The 20,165-nt window shown below is 40.6% G+C and overlaps 1 protein-coding gene across 1 annotated transcript in view; it reads left to right on the forward strand.

Annotated features, from left to right (window-relative positions):
• Positions 1-17,042: 17,042 nt before the first annotated feature.
• Positions 17,043-20,165, forward strand: part of bean1 (brain expressed, associated with NEDD4, 1) — a 48,848-nt gene continuing 45,725 nt past the window's right edge. Inside the window, exon 1 of the mRNA XM_084021701.1 lies at positions 17,043-17,669. The gene's annotated coding sequence lies outside the window, so the exon portion shown is untranslated. The remainder of the gene's footprint in view (positions 17,670-20,165) is intronic.

Consider the following 20,165-nt stretch of genomic DNA (forward strand, 5'->3'; position numbering starts at 1 on the left):
CATCGACACCGTGAGGAAACTTTCATTCCACCTGAGAAGATCGGCCGGCCAATCAGAGTTTATCCTGGATAATTAATGGGTTAAACAGGTCACTGCTGGCCAGCGATGTTTTCTCAGTTATTTAAATTCATTCATGCATTAAATTCAGGTCTCAGCACCATTTTGCATCCCTTTTTGTAACCACCAGTGACAATTACGTTATTTGTATGCACCTATATTAATCTACACATAGACAATGATGCATATGTATGTATGAGTAATACATATTCGACAATACACATGGACACCTAAATCAAGTATGCACAGCTCATACTCTGCATATGAGTTCATTTCTCTCTTTTGACTAATATTGTAATTTTAATATCAGTGGAAATTTATTTCTGTCCTGCTGGGGATGCAAAATGATGCGTGTCTGCCTTATGCTACTCTTTCATATTGACAGCCTGTAATTTCTTTGAACTTGGACAAAAAACACTGCAGAATGGGGTGATTCTATTTTTGATCTTAAGTTGATGATTTGGTTTGTAAATAGGATATCGCTGGAGGGGTTTATTGTTTGAGGTGTAAAACTTTGAGCAGCCACAAGAGGTTTCAACTCGGAGATGTTTGAAGTGTTTGATCACAGCGAGACGCCAGTTGTGTTTGCCTTATCTGAAATACTAAATAGAGACGTCTTTAAGGGAAGTTCAAGTCTGGAAAACTCATAACATCAGGTGTTAGTTCAGATAAGCTGCACCAAAAGCTCCTAATTTTTTAGCACTCTTACAGAGTTTTTTTTTTTTTTTTTTTTTAAACCCTCTTTTTGTTTTTTGAAAGCAACCATCGGATATGAAAGAGGAGTTATCTTCTGCTCCGAGGAGAGAAAAGACAGCAGACAGACTGAAAAGGAAATGGCAGTACCGCTGCTCCGACAGAATTACAGCATGTTCCCAGGTTTTATTTGACAGGACCTATCATCACACTTATTGTTGAGATGAAAGCCCAACTCTCAGAGGTCCAGTAGAACAAAAGTCATTCAGACAACTCAGGAAACGCAGAGTGGCAAAAGCAGCCAGTTGGGTCGTTGTGAGGCCTCTCGGGTGGCTTCAATAACTTTAACCTCTCATCCTTTTTTGCTACTGTTAGGTCACAAACTCACTGAGCCAAAACTTAGACGATCTTTCATGATTTTTCGCACATTTACAGAAACAAAAAGCATTCCTGTTCCTTCATAAACAAAGCTTGAATAACCTGGAACTATTTATTTACTGTAACATGCTACAACAAACATCTACCGACAAAGCACATGTATAAAAGATTACTGATTTGATTTGAGAGTCATAACTTTATTAATATGAGAAGTCAACTCATTTTAGTGAATACAAGATCCACAAGCCAGTCCAACCAGAACAAAACACACCCCTGGTCATTGTGCACACTTTTTATAACTGCAAGACTTTGTGTGGATTAGACCTGCAACTAATGATTATTTCTAAGTTGCTTGAGAAGTGACCGAAGTACTAACACATTAGCAAAATAGTTTCCAACCATTTTTATTTGATTGACTTATTGATCTCTCTCTATCTCTGGCTATCCCTTACAAAGATCATTTTCTTAGTACATTTGGGTTGCCAAGTTGTTGGTGCCCTTTTAAATTAAAGGTCCCTTTGGTTGGGATACAATTTTTCCTCTGATAATGTAGATGATGAAGTCCCAGAAACAACTGCTCACATGGACTTCTGACTCAGTGGCATTTAAACAATACCATCAGATATGGTTTACTGTATAAATCAAGGCTATTTATAAAAAGGTCATGAAGGTAAAAAGGTCATCCATTGTCAGTAGTGACAACTTTTCCGTTTGTGCTAAAATGGTGCCCATTCCCATTGAATATTCGAGTTGACAAAGCAGTATTTGAATACATTGTTCTGCTGAAGATGCAGCCACGTGTCTTCAGGACAGCACCTCTGTTTAAAAAAATAATAATAATTTCATAAAGCTCTGACCTGCTTGGAATGCTGTTTGTTAAATAGAGGATACAATAGCTGGAAGCCCTCTCATTGCTTTCCTGTTGGGTTCATACACACACACATGCATGCACACACACATGCATGCACACACACATGCATGCACACACACACACACACACACACACACACTCACACACACACACACACACACACACACACACACACACACACACACACACACACACACACACACACACACACACACACACACACACACACACACACACACACACAGCAGTTAGTTCTTCCACCTCCTTCTCTCTCCTCGTTTGCCTCATCGTATCGTATCTCTACCACACCTTCCTCTAATCAGTTAAACCAAACACTGGAGTCTACTTCCTGTCCATCTGGGGGGTTGATCCCGCCCCTTCCTGTCTGTGTTATCTCTCCGGCGAGGCAACACATTGTGCTCACTTCCCGTTATCCCGGCATGGGAAACAACCTTGGAGAGGAAAAGGAGGCGAGGCAAGGAGAAACACGGGATGACAAGAAACTAAAGATGAGGAGAACAATCTAGAGCAGTGATGAGTTTTCCAGCTGGGCAGAAACACTTCAGAGCAAAAGATGTGTGTGATAAAATGCTGAGACATCACAAATGCAAGTGGTGTTAACATCCTGTTTGTGAAGCATGGCTGAATGCAACGTTGAGAAGCCGATAAAGTTTACCCTCAGATCCTCACTTAGTCGGCTCAGAGTGGAAGAAAAGGAAAAATCTTGGACTCCATTTATGTCTCATCATCAGTTTCACATTTTAAAATATTGCACTGATGATTACATTCACATTCACAAGTAGAACAGCAGCCTAGTCACTCGAAGCAATGTTGCTTTTGTATGTTGCCACAAACCACAAGATATGTTGAATGTCCATATTCCTGAAGCAACGTATCAGACGTTTTTGGCCAGCCTGCTATTAAGACTCTTGGTTATTAAACTTGCTTTACCATGTAACTTTCAGTTATGGTCGCTTGATCTGACTGAATGTGTAGAACAACAACAACAAAAAAGAATTAGAACAATATATTTGTGGTTTGCAGAAACATAATATGACAACTTTCTTCCTGGCAACTGGGCTGGCTCATGTAAAAAAGGAATAGAAGACAATTAAAACAAAACAACTGTTTTTTACTTGTGGAGACGTTTGCAAAATCCTTTTCAAAATAAAATATATTTTAAGTGGTTTTAAAGCAACGGCTGACATTTTTTAACTTTTCTGGCTGCTCTTAACTGTACATTGGAGGAAATATTGTTCGTCAAACCTGTGGCTCTAAAGGAAACAACGTAAATGTTGTTTCATTGCATTTTTTGTATGTTTTCAGCATTATCATGCTATTTGTGGGGGGAAATGTTTTGTTCAAATGAGCAACTTGAAGCAGATAGAGGCGGTCCATTAGCTACTTCCTTAACATCAATACATTTTGTGTAGTTGAGGTAAAAATCGAAGACATTCGGAGAAGTAGATTCGTACATTTGGCCAGCAGTGTTTTCCACTTTTTCCTTCTGTTCAAAAACTGAACTGAAAAAAAAAAAAAAAAACTACAATGCACTTTCATCTGTCTAGAGTAATTCATACACCATTAATCATATCCAAAATATGAAGCATGTGGTCAGACAAGGACTAAAGTTGCATGTGATTCCTTTAAAACAAAAAAAGGGACATTTTATTTTGTGTGCTGGCAACATGATGACTTGGACAAATTGTTTTTGGACAAATTGTTTTTGAATTAAACTGAAATGTGTTCCTTACAGCCATTTTCATTCACTAATTTCTAGTCATTTATGGTCTGATTCACCTCTGCAGTCACTCATCAGATATTTCATAAATATCACTGAATTCATGAGGATTCCTGTATTCTCTTTGGCACTCGTGTAACAGTGAGGCCATTTTGTCAATTAGACTTATTTTATGTCCTAAAAAAAGTGCCAATTTGTATTTGTTCAATGGTTGTGTGGACGCTTTGGATTCAGAAAGTGAAAATAAATCTCTCAGGTTGGGATCCAGGCACAAAATAAAGTTTTCACTTTTATGTCAAGACACATAAATGCTCCTTATGTATCAGTGTTAGCTTTGAAATCCTGACCAGGGGTGATTATGCTTTAATTCTGTGCGTCCAATGTTTTATTGAGGGAGTGTACATTGAGTGAAATGTATATACAAAAAAAAAAATGTGCCTCATGGTGATTTTTCTCTGGCCTCACCTTGTTTATTTTTAACCTACATTACTGTATTTAGAAGATGTCAAACTTGACACAATCTGTTTTTATTGTTGTAAAACGTAACTGATTTTTTTCTCTACATATGAAAGAGTCGTGTTTGAGCGGCTGCCTGAGTGAATCTGTGATTTTCTGTTTGTGTGTGGTTGTAATTGTGATTTTACCCATGTACATACACACAAATGGTTGTCAAACCAATTTAAAAAGAAGAAGAAAACTCATGGAAATACATTTTGTTGTGTAAATACAGGTGTTCAAGGGAGCAACATGTGCCTTTATTCTTTAAAAAAAAGTCTTTTTTTGGATGGCGAACACAATGTTTTTATATATTGTTTTTTATGGTGTATAGCAACTACTTTTTATTACCTGACATTTTTGTAAGTGTAGAATAAAAATAAACACTCAAAAAAGGTTTGTTGTCTTGTGTCATTTTGAACCTCTGCCACACTTGGCACTGAGCGAAGAAAACTGTTCACCAGTTTGATGGGTTTTTTTAAAAATAAATAAATAAAACCAGTTTAATAATAGCCAATAAGTGAATTTGTATTTAGGGGAAAATTTTTTTTTTGCTTGAATAATTTATATTTTAATTTCTACTAATTGGTTAACTAAAACAACATGTTCTCACTCCCATCTCGTCAGCTTGCTCAGTGGCTCTAGGTTCGATGTACGTGGCCGTATGGCAGGAGAAAAGTCAGACGTAGAAAGAGCAATAACGTCTGCATTGAGAGGGAGTTGGTTGCTTCAGTCCAAAAACAAAGGACTTTCAGGAGACCACTGTTGGTGTCCCAGTGAAACCAGAAGGCAACCTTGGCTTATTTTAACTAATGCAACTTTGTGCCAAGTACATAACATAGCCTACTTACTGCATTACATGGTCTAGTTACAGCTTTGCGTAGCATTACGTCTTTCCCCCCACAACCCAACCAACTTAGTTCCATTTCCTAAACCTAACCAAGTTGGTTCCTGTAAAAACGGAAGGTTATTTTGAAAAGACAGTGCCTGCATGTAACTGCTGCGTCACAGTTTTACTGACCAACTAAACGAATGTGTTTGACGCAGCGAGAGTGAGACTGGTTGTTTAACAGTTACACTATTAAATTGCAAAAGACATGTTTCAGGATTATTATAAATTAGGAGAATTGGATTTTAAGGTTGGTTGAGAAGCAAAAAAGGACTCATCCCTCATGCCCATAAAAGGAGAAGATTGAATTTGCTGATAAAAACCCAACAATATATCAGGTCAGTTAGAAGATTTGCAACAGATTTTCATCGAGTAAATATAAAGTCTTGATATGGATCTTTCACAGTCACATCAGCTCTGTTCCTTCATGTAAAATGATCCGTTGGATGTCAAATGTTACACATTTTGAGGCGGCGTGAGGAAAAGCTCTGATCTCCTTCACCTTGATCTTTGACAGCTTATCATGTGAGTCGGAGGATTTCCTCCCTTTCTCTCTTTTTCAGACCAAGTGTAAATTTGCCACAGCTTCATGTAGTTTTATTATTGTAGGGGCCGGAGGATCGAGGGGTCAGACCTCCATATGTCCGATCATATCCATATGAGACATGATGACCCAGTGTACGAGAGAGAGAGAGAGAGAGAGAGAGAGAGAGAGAGCAGGAGGGGGAAATGCCAAAGTGACTTACGTCTTGGGTTGACACCCTGCTGACACACACACACACACACACACACACACTTAAAGATCAACATTTTAGATTTTGATCCGGCTGACCAATCTTACGTTAAATCAGGACCAGGTGTTTTTACGCCTTCAGGCTTCGTTCAAAGTAATGTTGTTACACGAGGCTGCATATATTCACATATGACAGGAAGCGAAATTTACAACAAGTCCTAATACCTAAACATAGCTAATTTGTCAAACTGCCTTACAAACTGATCCATATACATCCACTCCAAGGAAGACTCATATCGCTCTTCTTCCACCCATGTTGATCATTGTTCATCAATTCCTTTACAAGTTTTTCTCCTTGAACTGCAGTTTTTCACATTCATAGCAACCGCCTGTTGGTTTGTTGTGAGAAAAACTATCAGAGGAAATATGCATCAGTGAAAACCCTCCATAATAGAAACAAAAAGGTATAAACCTTGCTAACCCAGGCTGGAGCTCCTGCTGTGAGCTACAGAGACACTTTACATTAGTTTATCAGCATGCAAGATTTAAAAAATTGGATTAAGGATGATTTGAATACTGAATATACCAAACAGTTCTTATTCATCGGTTGGTGTAATTTGTTTGTCTTCAGTCTTGTTACACGTCTTTGATGTGTTTTTAACTTTTTGCTGCTTTGTTGTTTGGGATTTCATGTGAGGAACTTTTATGCCAGGATCCTCCCAAAAAGGCAATTTAAACCTCAGTGGGACTATCTGGGATAAATAAAGGGGAAATAAAAATACTTGCGCAGTCACGCAGTTGATTAACACCAGGCATTCATGTCAATTACAGCCGTTTAATTTTCTGTCCTGAAACATTCAACTGATGATCCAAGACAGAACTGGAACAACAGAAAGTTGGCCTCTTGATGTTTCATGCAATCGTGTCTGGTGTTTCGGTGCGTTCTCCAGCCTTCCCCAGCTGGAGATTATTTTGGTCTCCCACTTATAGATGCAATATCTTTTAGTCAGACTAAAGCACGTATGAGTGTTCTTTCAAGGCATAAACTAGAGTTGATTAAAGAGTCGGGAAGACATGGAGGCTCCCCAGTAAAAGAGTGAAACACGGGAGAAAACAGGCTTTAAATACCCAAAGCCACTCCCCTCTCAGGTGGAACCACTATAGCTTTGACGACCCATCCAGGCTGCTGCAAATGGGAGGAACGAGCTCAGCAGGCAGTAGTGCTGCTGTCACGGCAAATTCCCCCCCGGAGCACTATAAGAAAACTCATAACTTTTTATCATTGTAAAAGACATCAGAAGAAGTATATGCATTTAAATGAGAGTCTAAAGCAGTGTGTTAACATTCACAACATCTAAAACATTACAGGATCTATTTCTTAACTATATACAACCATTTCAAGAAAAAATAAATGCATATTTTTGATGGCGAACACAATGTTTAATATATTGTTTCTATAGCAACTACTTTCATATTATCATTTGTGTTACATAAGTGTTTAGTATTTTAAAGTTCACTTGGTACTTAACAAAGAAAACAATATCAGTTTGATGTAAACAAAAAAAAAAATCAAAACCAGTTAAATAATAGCCAATAAGTGAATAATTTATGATATTTTATTTTCATGGACACTTTATCAAGCCAAGGAAAACAACTAAAGAAAAAGTCACTTTTTATAGTCCATATAATCAAACCAGTAAATACAAATCAATAAGTGAGCTTGTATTGATAGAAAAACACAAATGCATGAGGTTCATTTAATGACCACGAGACCAGTATGAACGAGGAACATTCTCTTTTTCCCCTCATAAAGCTAAGAGGATGACTAAAAACTAAAAACTATAGTTATGTTAAGAGTAAAGTTACGGTTGAGAGGTTAAGTCTGCATAGGAGGAATCACCATTTCAAGCATATTTCTGACTCCTCGTCATATCTCCACGGACAGTGCAGCCGCAGCACAACCCTGAATGAGTCCACGCACTCCACCTTCCAGTCCTCATCTTTCCTTTATGAAAACACTCTCTAATACCATCTAATCAGGAATAGGGAATGCCTTCAAAAAGCTTTCACAATGTTTCGCCCTGTCATCAGTTATTCAGGCGAGGAGGATGACTGCAAGATGTGACGGATGTCTGCAGGAAGGAGTGAGACTGAAAGGAAAGAAAAGACGGTGATGAAGATGGGAGAGGGAGGCACGCTTCCATCTCCTCTTCCACCTCAAGCTCAACTTTCGTCCACTTTTGGCGAGCATGGGGGCAGGACCAGCTGGCGGCAACACGCTAAACGTTACATTATGGTCAAACTACAAAACCAGACTATTAAACTGAGGCATGCGTTATCCTTGAATACGATTACATGGAGACTGCGAATGGATAATCCTTTGAAGCCTGATCAAAGAAAGTCTGAATTTTGAAGTGGGCCGCAGTATGTGTTTACATGCAAAAGGAGTTGATACGGGGAGCTGTTTACATGACTACAGCATGTAATCCAGTTAGAGGATGCTCTGCGTCTTGTCACAAGCAGTTTGTGTCTGTTATCATGACACACAGCACAGATGAATGTGAGAGAGTAGCACATCTACCTGTGGACACGGCAACATCAGAAATGTTATTCATTACATGCCCATGTCACATTTGATATGTGCACATTTTACGAGGGATTTTATTTCATTTTTACCTGGCATCCTCTTTCGATACCTCTTTACCTCAATTAAACATGATCGTATCAATTTATCACATCACAGGAATGTTCCTTCTTTGAATTCATATAATCAAAAACACCTTCAACTTAGTTAGGCATCATTAAATATATTCTTTGTTGTTTGTTTTTTATATCATTCTAAAGCTTCATGGACCTTTTACAAACACAAAAGGAACATTCACAGTGAAGTTTAAAGTGGCAGTCGATAAGATTTGAGATCCGTCGCTTCTAGTGGCCTCTTTGGCGGTAGATGGAACTGCAGGCGAGCCTCTGGGACCTCATCTCCCTCACCGAACACTAGTTTTGTGTTCCTTTTTCTTGGACTGGAAGTTGAATGGTCTTCTTCCTCTGTTGTAAGTGAACAGTAATGAAATGTACCTGGCTGCGCCGCTTAAACACTTAAGACTAGTGGGAGCCTGACTCAGCAGTTGGAAGTTACCGATTTCCGATTCCAATCAAACGCAGCATACTTCCATGAGCAGCTCCACCTTGGCAGACCAACCGCTGCTGACCGACGTAAAAAGCCTCACTCATTTTGAATTTTGCGCAGGAATGTTGCCACAGAAACGGAGATCCTATTTCTGGGCAAAGCAGCAAGTACAAGCACTTTCATTAGTGGGTCACATGATCAATCACCATCCTTTTAACTCACTCTTTGATAGACAGGCATTTCAAAGACAGTTAAATAGATGAAAATGTGACGGACTGCCACTTTAAGTGAAGTTTAAGAGTCAGCCAACCCTCCCCCAACCAAAAGAAATATCTTTATCCATTTTCTGTATGTATTACCTACAGTAGCTACGGTTTGGTGAAACAGACAGGGGAACCAGCATGGAAGCTCAGCACTGCTGTGAAAAATCTGAATTTAAAGCTATTTAAAAGGAACTTCAAAGGTAACAAAAGTGGTGATTTTGCACACTACGTGTCACTAAAAAAAAACATAATAAAAAATTAAGACTGCTGTTTTATGAATCATTCAGTAAAATCTTTTTATTTGATGCACATTTCCATAATCACACTTGCGAGTGTTTGGAAATGTTGCAATCTCAAGTCAGAAAATATGTTGACAGGTTTAAACAAGAAGGAAGTTTTCTAAAATGGATTACGAGGTTTAAATAGTCTCTTCAACACGAGCGATGTCTTCATCATGAGACAAGCCGATGTTTCTATAACCTGCCAACTAGTCTCCTTCCTTGCCCACATCTGTCGATAAAATCTCATAAATAATAACTCTGTCTGTAGTGTTATTGCAGGAGGGGGAGGAACTGTTTTCTTTGGGTTGTCTGTGCAAATATTTCACTGTGGTGTAACACAAACATCTACCGACTAAACACTGTGGCACACACACAGGTTCTGGCCTCATGCGGTGTATCAGCATTTGCCTTCGGGTCTCTTTTTGTTTCATGTCCTCTGTTGGTCTGTTAAGCAGATGTGTTTTTGTCTCCGTCAAAGGCAGAAATAAAGCTGTGGCATGGAGCTAAGAAGGTAGGACATGGCATTCCCAGATTTAGAGGTTCAGTTCTGTACGTGTAAGTCACGGTAGAGCAGGATTACTCAAATACGCCAGCATCCCTCCCATATGGATGCCCACTGGAAACAGGCCTGGTCCTCATTCCCTGGTTTGAAAAGCACTGCAGTCAACCATCACAAAAGCAGAGCTGCATCAAACATCCCACTGACACACTGACAAACAAATCGCAGTTCAAAACAACCGAAGCATGAGCTGTCGCAGATGTAGACACCACCACTGAGTTTCTGGTGGAAGAAAGAACGGCTGGCAACTAAGCAGCTGGGCGATGTTGGCGTCCGTGCTACAACACGGAGGGCCGATTTTATCACCTGCTGTAATGTAAAGGAAAACCTACACACAAAGGGTGATCTCAACAATGACTGCCACTGTAGCGGTTTGACTAACGTCCTGTCTGCGAACGCCGAATACCTCTCAACAATGAAGGGAGGATATCCCCTCTCCTCATCCTCTTCGTTTGCCCGTTCTTGAGTAGTTCAACACAATCGGTGGCATTGAGCGTTCCTGCAAACCACCAGATTTATTGAATGGTGACGTTTATGAACGAAAATGTGTTTAAATGTGTTTCATATCCGCCTCGTATCACACGAGCACAAACGCACAACACAGTTAACATTTAGGCAACACAACTATATGGATTAGAAAAATGATCTTGGTTTGTTTTAAAATAATATTGTATTTGATAAGCAGTCTTTCTGCTTTCTGCAGTTTGGGAACTTCATTTTTAGGAGACCAGGCTGGAACAGCAAAGTCCTATAAAGACCAGGATGGTCAAAATAATGATGTCCTATCATTCACACCTAGACAGCTGCTATACCACAAGGAAAGCCACCATTTCTCTGATCTGCCGAGTTAACACAGTAGTATGTTTACCTCTTGGAGCATTTTAATAGCAGCACATGAACATATGTTTGAATGATTTTACATTCATATGTATCTTCAAGGGCAAGGGTGTACCCCGCCTTCACCCAATGACAGCTGGGATCGGCTCCAGCTCCCCAGCGACCCTGAATACAGGATAAGCGGTAGACGATGGATGGATGTATCTTCAAGCAATTGTGACCAGTATTATAATCAAGAAAGATATTCTAAGATATATTCAAAGTTTTTTTAAATAATAAAACAAGGTAAACATGCCACAAAGTTTTCTGGTCAAAAAGTGAACATTTTGTCAAAACTGAGAATCTGTGTCTGACATGTCTGTCTGTCTTAGAGCCGTGAAATGTTCATCACCATCTCTGATACTTATGTGCATGAGAAATTTCACGTGATTGAACAGCACAACCTGAAAAAGACAACCGCAGTGCTCTGTCGCCTCACTGTGGTTAAAAACACAAAGTACACTTGGGTTACTTCCGTTCATGTATTCTGATTTTAAAAATCAGTAAATAATAATTCATTACATTTTCCATCCTACAGACAATTTCCCCGATGTCCAGTCAAGAGCTGAAAATGCCTTTCCTTTCCTATCCTATTTAAAAATAATAATAACTGTGTTTTGATACAATGGATGTTGCACAGGTTGCTGTACACCAGTGGTAGAAGAAACACTCACCCACCATTTCACATTTCACTCCAAGTAAAACAAAATGAATATCATTGGTAGAAAAAAAAAATCAAGTATCGAAAGTGGCTAATATGTTAATACAATGAAAATAAAAATTGGAATATGACATCTACCTGTAATCATTAGAGATTAAGAAGCTTCTTCCCTTTTGAAATAACTTCAATAAAGTCTAGAAATCCGTGTGTGTTTACGCTGATATACGTCTTGGAATCTGTAAAGGTCATATTCTGCAGAAGATTTTTATATTAAATCAGAAACTTTTTAGGATACCTCATGTCTAACTTAAATCATAAACAATAATTGCAATTTTTTTCTGATGCACAATGAAGGAAATAACTTTGGTATAAATTCCAAAATCTATGCAATTAAAATACCAGTAAATGTAGTTTTAACAGCAAGAAATTCTGTTCCGTTTGTGAGTAGAATTACAAACAATGATTAAAGGATTTGCACATATAATTGACTTGTTTTTAAAGTCTCTATATATTAAATGTTTTCAATAATGTAATGATAATGATGACTTCTTTCTGTTTCCAAGTGTCCCAGAGCTACTAAATGGGATCCAGCCATCAATTATTTTAATATTTCCTCTATCTGAATTAAAAAAGACCTTTTATGACAATGCGGTTTGACCTAACAGAAAATCAGGAAGATGTCAATCCAACAGTCAGGACGTACCCACACAGTCCAAGAGGAGTGTGATCAGCTGGATAATTAATTTCATCTGTGTGGATTCAGCAAGGGTGTGCACGACGCAGTCAGACGTTACACCTCCATGTGTGATGAAGGTGTGATCACAAAACCACAGGCATTAATGTCATGTTAATACAGCCACTTTTTTTATTTCAGGCCTTCCACAGATTTGGGGTCCTGTCTGAAGGGACCGGCTGTCATTGAGCTCTAAGAGCCTTTGTGCCGTCCGCCATACTGGTGTTGGGTGATCAGGTCTGGTTCACAGTCTCTAGTGTTCTAGTTCATCTCAAAGGTGTCGGAGGAGGTCAGGGCTCTGTGCAGGGGCGTGCTAGACATAAAGCTCTACTGGGGCACAGGCCCCCTATTACTAAAATCACAAAAAAGAGCGGTGCACCGTGCACGGACGCAATGTGCGCGCCGGACCCGGACCACAAGGTGCGCGCCTCAGCTTGTATTTTGGGTTAAACTGCGTTGGTTTGAGATTGTGGATGAAAAAGAAAATCCATTCTTTTACCATTATTATCAATATAAATTAATCCACTGCCAAATATAGTAGCTCGTTAAAACTCGAATGGGAGATTTTACTGGGGCACGGCAGATCAATACTGGGGCACGTGCCCCAGTAAAAAGTGTCTAGCGACGCCCATGGCTCTGTGCATGTCAGATCACATCTCCCCCCAACAAAAGGGATTTCAATGTCAATGTATGCTAGTGATTCCCTTAATAAGGAGCCCAAACAATGAAAAACAAACCAAAGGTACATAAACGTGTGGACTTTCAGCCCAGTTGGCAGGTTGTGAAGTTACGACACAAATTGAACATTTGTTTCGTGTCCCTGAGCATGAAAAGAGTGTCAGCGGAACAACAATTAGCATCCTTTTTTATGGCTGATGCACAAATGAAACATCTTCATGTATATGCAACAGTCAGAGCTAGTTTACACTTTATTAAAGGGATAGTTCGGAATTTTGGACATAAGACCTATTCTCCAACTCAGCCGGTGTGTTCGAGACGTCTGGAGACGTTTTCAAGAAATTTAATTCAGTTCTTCTAGTTGCCGAGTTCGCTTGTGCTATGGCTAGCGCAAGTCAATCGTTCTAGTTAGCATGGCATTAAAAACACTCATAGCGACTCAACAGTGCACCCGAGGCAAATCCATTGTAACGGCAGACTATCGATGTACATATCTGTGTTGATAGAATGTTTGAAATAAAACCAACCTTGCATTTTTAAGGATTTATGTCTCAGCAGCAGCAGCAGCGTGTCATACTTCCTAGTTATGGCAGCGGCGGAGTGATATCACCTAGCACTTATAAGTTACCGGTTCTATAATAGTTTGTTTACCTGCTGTCATTGCTACAGACGCAGAGTTGCCTGCAGTGCTAGTTTCTTCAATCTCACAGAAATGGACACTTTTGGAGAATATACTGAAACTTTTGAAGACTCTGATGAGGAGTTTTTTCCACCCAAACCCAACCGTACCTGTACGAGCCTGAATATACAGAGGAAGAATTGCGCGAGAGGGATGCTCAAAGGGCAGAACGTGAACGAGCGTCTGTGGAGACCGAGATAGCCCCCGCTGGAGCTGAGAACCGGGACCGAACAAACGGAGACTGGTGGTGCCAGGAGGGAATCCCCCGCAACGCGTCCGAGGGTTTATGGTTCTCCGGACGGAGCAGTTGTCCGTGTTCGTGGTGCGTAATTGTGGGTTCGCGTGGCCGTGGGCTTTGAGTGAGCTCCAAGGGCTTTTCAGACAGCCTTGGGGGTATAAGTGCCGACAGTTCGGCCTGGTTCGATTGCCTATTTACGGGCAGTATTTCGGGCAGCGCGTCTTATAGTGCGTGTCCACAGGCAGCGGTGTTTCCCCGCGTCCCATTCATTGTCTATGTGAAAAGCTGTGCAATGCATTCTGGTAGCGTCGCGGCGAATGTCGAGAGACGGCGCGCGAGTTGGCCGTTCCTCATTTGCCTAAAGTTGAAGTCGAATCTACTTTATGCTAATCAGAGGCGCCGGGCTCGAGTCGCCGCCTCGGGAACGCTCGCGAACGCTCGCAAAAATGTGTTGTTTAAAGGAAAACACCACCGCATTTCCATACTGAACTATGTTCTGCTCTGATCTTAGACGAGGTGATACATACCTCCCTCTCCTCTGTGCGTGCACTCAATGGCTCTTGCGCACACTCAGCGCAGCGCTAATTTGCTAGCATGTAGCCTGTCCCAGTATATTCCTTAGGATCCAAAGGGGGGTGAAGTTAGAAGCATCCAAGCACTTCCACGTTGTCCCTATTTAAATACGGTTACGTGAGTAGTTACACGACCCAAGTTTGGTTACACAAAATGAAACATGCCAATTTTTCTAAGCGGATAACAAGGATAACTATATAGTATGGCGGAATAACAACTGGAAGCACTTCAACGTCGGCGCAGTAATATCATCACTCAAAACATGACGGGACTATATACCTTCTGCTTGTTTTCACAACCCTGTACGATGCACGTTATAACCATGATGTTTGATTGTTCACAAACTATCTTACTACAACCTGATGCTTCCTCAACTGAGCACAAACTACTACAGGTAATGCAGGCGACGGCGTGCAGGTCACGTAGGTTCTATTGACGGAAGTAAGAGGGGGAGCGGAGTGATGATATTACTGCGCCGACGTCGAAGTGCTTGTATGGAAATGCGGTGGTGTTTTCCTTTAAAGGAGAGCGCCTGTCAATCATCCTCTTGTGGCAGCCCACCAAGCGTGCAATACTGGGAAGCGGCGCGTCTACACGCGTTTAAAATCGCCCCTGTGGACACGCACCTTTAAGGCCCCCACACACCGCCCAGACGTCCAACTGCCTTATCCGACCACTCTCCGCCCACTCTGTTGCCTCTCGTCTGACCCGTTCGGCAGAAAAGTTGCGTTGTACACACCGCTTCGACGTGCTTCCGACACCACAGCAGCGTGTACGTTCTGCGCTTGCGCGAGATGCAATAAGCCTCCTTAACAGCGGGTGGCGCTAGTCTCGTGCCAGTACTCCAAAACAGGAAAACAGGAAATGACGGAACGGAGTGCAGATAAAAACAATGCACACACAGTCTTGGTTCAGTATCTCGTCCGAGCCTCTCCAAACGCTTCAGACGTCCAACAGTTGGGCCGGTGTGTTCCTGCCTTTAGAGTTTTGAGTCCGACGGAGAGTCCGCATGTGTGGATTCGTGGAGCCGCCCGCTGCCAGGTGTTGGTCTGCGGTCCAATGGCTTTTCACCCAGCTCAGAAGTCATGACACATTGTTCATTTATTTCTGTGTCGATCATCTTTCAAACAATAATAATGTTGGGACTTGAAAAAAATACCTGACTCAACAATATATCTGTCTGTCAGTATTCCATATCCACAATTTACTTCAATTAACTTCCACAGGCCAACACTACAATGAATTCCTCATAAAATGTCTCTGTGATAATGAAACATGCCTACATATTATAAATGATATATTCACAATTTATAATACCCAATGTGCCTTTAAGGGGCTGTATCATCAAAAAAAATCACTTTTCGGAGCTTGTACACGCACATTCGCACATTCTAGGTATCTGGAGGTCCTGCCAACCCACAAACTGTGATATATGACAACCTAGTCAGTTTTTTGTGGGCTGCCTCATCCAGAATACTTCAGCAAGCCAATCAGATGTGGCTCCTCTTCCTTTTTCACATGCAGGCACCAAAGAAAGTTAAAAGAGGAGTTGTGTCTCATAACACGTTTTAACACATGCACTTTAAAATGTGGTCTGCAACAAGGTGAAGAAAGTGTAATTCACAGGTATTACCCTCTATATCTGTACATGGTTCCATTAAAAAGAGACATAAACACAAACTGCTCTTTCTGTGAAGACCACCCAGAAAATATGGGCAAAACTTCAGTAGATTCATCATTGACCATATTTATGAAGATTTTGCATTAATGTGGGAGAATGTGGTATTTTGTTTTTTCAAAAGTCAAAGAAAAGAAAACAAGTGCTAGTACTAGTAGTAATAAGTAATTTGAATGACATTTTACATTCATAAATGTAAATCCAGCAGTAAAAAAATAAATGTTGTACTTTTCCTCCATGAGGTTAAACATTACATAAATTAAATTTCTGAATCCAATAACAAAAAGGTTTTGAAAAACTTTCAACATACTGTATGATCCTCTCTAAATATCCTTACATAATATAGACTACCGCTGGCAATGTTATTATCTGCATCTTTTGTATACTGTTCTGTATACGTTTCTCTGACATTTTATATACTATGTAATCTGTCTTTTTCAATACAGAATTATTAAATAATAAAATTTAGAAATAAAAATAAAATTGGTCTGCGCTTGCTTCGCAGACTCCCTAGCTAGTGCACGATCATTTTTTGATTTTGTTTTTTTTGTGTTATTATTTGTTAAAACAATCAGGCTATTCATGGAATCCCTCTGGGGTTTTGTGTGATATTAAGAGTTTCATTTCCATGTAATTTTCCCACTTCAGTAATATTCTGACGTGTAGCCCTGGGCTGATTTCTGCAGCTCACTTCCCTGCACTAGTTTCGCAGAGCATCACGGTTTGGTTTTTTTTTGGGGGGTGGGGGGAGCATTTCCTGGCTGGCTGTCTCACCGTCGGCATATGCCTGCCCTGGATGATGCGCTTCTCTTCCCCAGCAGCATGACACACTTACTGGGCTGCAGAGCCGAGCCACGGGACGAGCCACGGGACGGAGCCTCGGCGACGCAGCCGCGAGGACAGAGTCACGCGAAGACGACGAGGAGGAGCGCATGAGCGCTAATGGTGACGGTGATGCTACCGAGACAGGGATGCCCGTAGAGGAAAAGATATAACGAAGAAGCTCTGCGGGTTGGCGGATGGTGACAGTGATGATGGTGATGATGATGATGAGGAGGATGATGATGATGATGATGATGGTGTTGTGAGGACCGGGCCGCTCCGAGGAGGATGCTCGGACGATCGGAGCGCTTCTCCGCTAAGTGTTGATCATCGTGCGGGTAAATCCCGGGTATCACCGAGAGTTTAACGAAGCGCTATTCTGAGGAGGTGGGCCAAGTCCCGAGAGAGAGAGAGAGAGAGAGAGAGAGAGAGAGAGAGAGAGAGAGAGAGAGAGGGAGAGGGAGAGAGAGAGAGAGAGAGAGAGAGAGAGAGAGAGAGAGAGAGAGAGAGAGAGAGAGAGGGAGAGAGAGAGAGAGAGAGAGAGAGGACCTCCGGACTGGATGTTGTTGCTGTTGTTGTCAGTGATGTGAAGCGACATCAAGGAGCTGTTTAAAAGGACTCATATTTCTACATTTGAGCAGGTAAGCAGCTAAGCTCTCTCTCTCTCTGTCTAAACTCTTTCTGCTCATCATAAAACTACACACACACACACACAGACACACACACACACACACACACACACACACACATAGCATATATTCATATTCTGTATACAACAGAGTTACAGGGAGGCATTTTGATATCTTCGGTACTTCAGAATTACTTTATGACATTATCCTTGTACGTTTTACCTCCTGTATTACAGTGGTATTATGTAATATGCCAGGAGATTAAACACAGTGGGTAAAGCTTATTCAGTGGTGCCATGTAATTATACATTTATTCAAGTGCAATGCTGAGTCTACTTGAGTAAAATGCTACTTTCACTCCACGGCTGTTTCAAAGGCAAAATATTATATACTTATACTTTTTTCCCACCAACACATATCTGACAGCCATAATGACGGGTTATGATCAGTTTATGATAAGGAATTACGACAGATTTAACCACCAAGCTGTCAATAAAGTAGCTAAAATGACCTCCACCTCCAACATGAAAATGCTGCTTACGCAATAATGGATCAGGAATAATAGTTACACCAGGAAGAAAAATTATGTCTTTTATACTTTTTATTGCTTTTTGAGGAATATTTTACTCATACTGTTGCACGTTTTATATGCAGGACAGTTATTTTGAAATGTCTCCTTCAATACTTCCACCCAAAGGATGTAAACGCTACTTCCACCACCAGAGCAATCAGAATAAATGAGTGCAGAAACATGAGGAATGCATCATCAGATTTCAACCGAGTTTATGGCAATTTTCGATGAACAATGTGGAAGGAAACGAAGGCACAAAGTCACTACAAATACAAACTACCCAAAAACAACTCCCTACACTTATGTTAGTGAATTTCATTGTCTTCTTCATCTAAGAATTCCACAGTGGTACCGTTAGAGGCAGTTCAAAGTAACATAAAGGCAATTTACTATATAAACACACTGTGGGTCCCTACAGGGCTTTTTATAGTGATTTCTGGAGAGGCTCATCTCTCTCTCTCTCTAGCTCAGCTTTCCTCCCACACACTTTAACTCTCTTGTTTCAGCAGTGAAGTACAGAAGCCGTACAGTAACAGTGCAGAGAGGAAAGCTGGCCAAATGTTTTCATAGGTTACTCAGATCAGCATGTGTTAGTTACATAACACGTTGTTTAGGCTTATAAAAGAGAGGAAATCCAAGCAGGTGATGTAACGGTCCGGTGGACCACAAAAGGACCTTATTTTGGAAAAAATATCCCCTTTGAATTGTGCCATCAATTACACATTTCATATGTCAATTCATAATTTAGCGAGACAAGAAAGTCACATTTTGTCATTTGACTGTTGAAGTTCAGCACTGTGGAAATATGTACTTAGAAAGACGGCACACCCAAAAGTGGCGTACGTGATGTCTCTCTGAAGATGCGACGCTCGTGTGTTTTGTAAGGAACGTTACTCACACTATCAACAGGTTTCGCTCGTACTTTCCCCCGGCAGATAGAAAGAGTCTCCGGAAAAAACACATCGGTTAAATTAAGTTAGCCACCAAGCCACGCTAACGGCTGTGTTGGTGACGTACATTACGTGAGACGAGAGATGTAAATCACAGAGCATTTTCACACAAAAATAAATGACACACGAAACCTACCAAAACTGTGACTTTTTCATCTTTTAAATTGACAAACATCATATGTGTAATTCATGGTACATTCCAATCCCAAGGGAAACACTGGGCTCAGCCTCTTTTCACATGAACTGGACAGCAGAGACTGGATGAAAAACGGAAAAAAGCGGAGCAACCAAGAATATATTAAATTCCCTTGATCATCTGTGTTGTAGTAAAAGCCACATTTTCAGTTTTAATACGTGTGACATTTTCAGCGACAGCGGTTGACAGTTTGATCTAAAGAGCTTCACAGTATCAGGACTGCAAACAGTCTTAGTGCTGTGCTCCCCAGAGGATATCAAAGCCCTTCCATGTGTTATCTAAGTGGCTTACTCTCTCCACTCAGCTATGAAGGTCAACGCCTCAAAAAGCCCTTTGACTTCAGTCTGCCACCTACAGATTCATGCAACATGTTTTCCTCTTTAAATTGTAACACATTCAATACGTGAGATCTTTAGTGCAGCGTTTATACGTCGACGCAAACAAAGAAGGTGTAAAGATGAATATTGTCCTGCTTGTATACGAATCATTCAGGGAGGATGAAGCAACAGCCATTTCCTTTAAGAAATGACAGGAGCAAAATTACGCAGGATGTAAAAATAAAGGAAATTAAAGGGAAGTTTAAAATTATTACGATCCAGAAATGTTTGTTGTAAACATTTGTTTTATTTGGCAGATCCACTTCTTAGTTCACCTTTAACCAACTGTTCTTATGGGGCGGAGTGTTCATTTCGTTTCCTCCTCCACTCCGCTGTTGTCTACTGATCTATAAGCTGTTGAGTGAAATAGTATTCATGCTGATATGAATGATAACTAAAACTACAAAGAGAAGA

Source organism: Eutrigla gurnardus (genome assembly GCF_963514095.1).
Source record: "Eutrigla gurnardus genome assembly, chromosome: 11".
Lineage (NCBI taxonomy): Eukaryota > Metazoa > Chordata > Actinopteri > Perciformes > Triglidae > Eutrigla > Eutrigla gurnardus.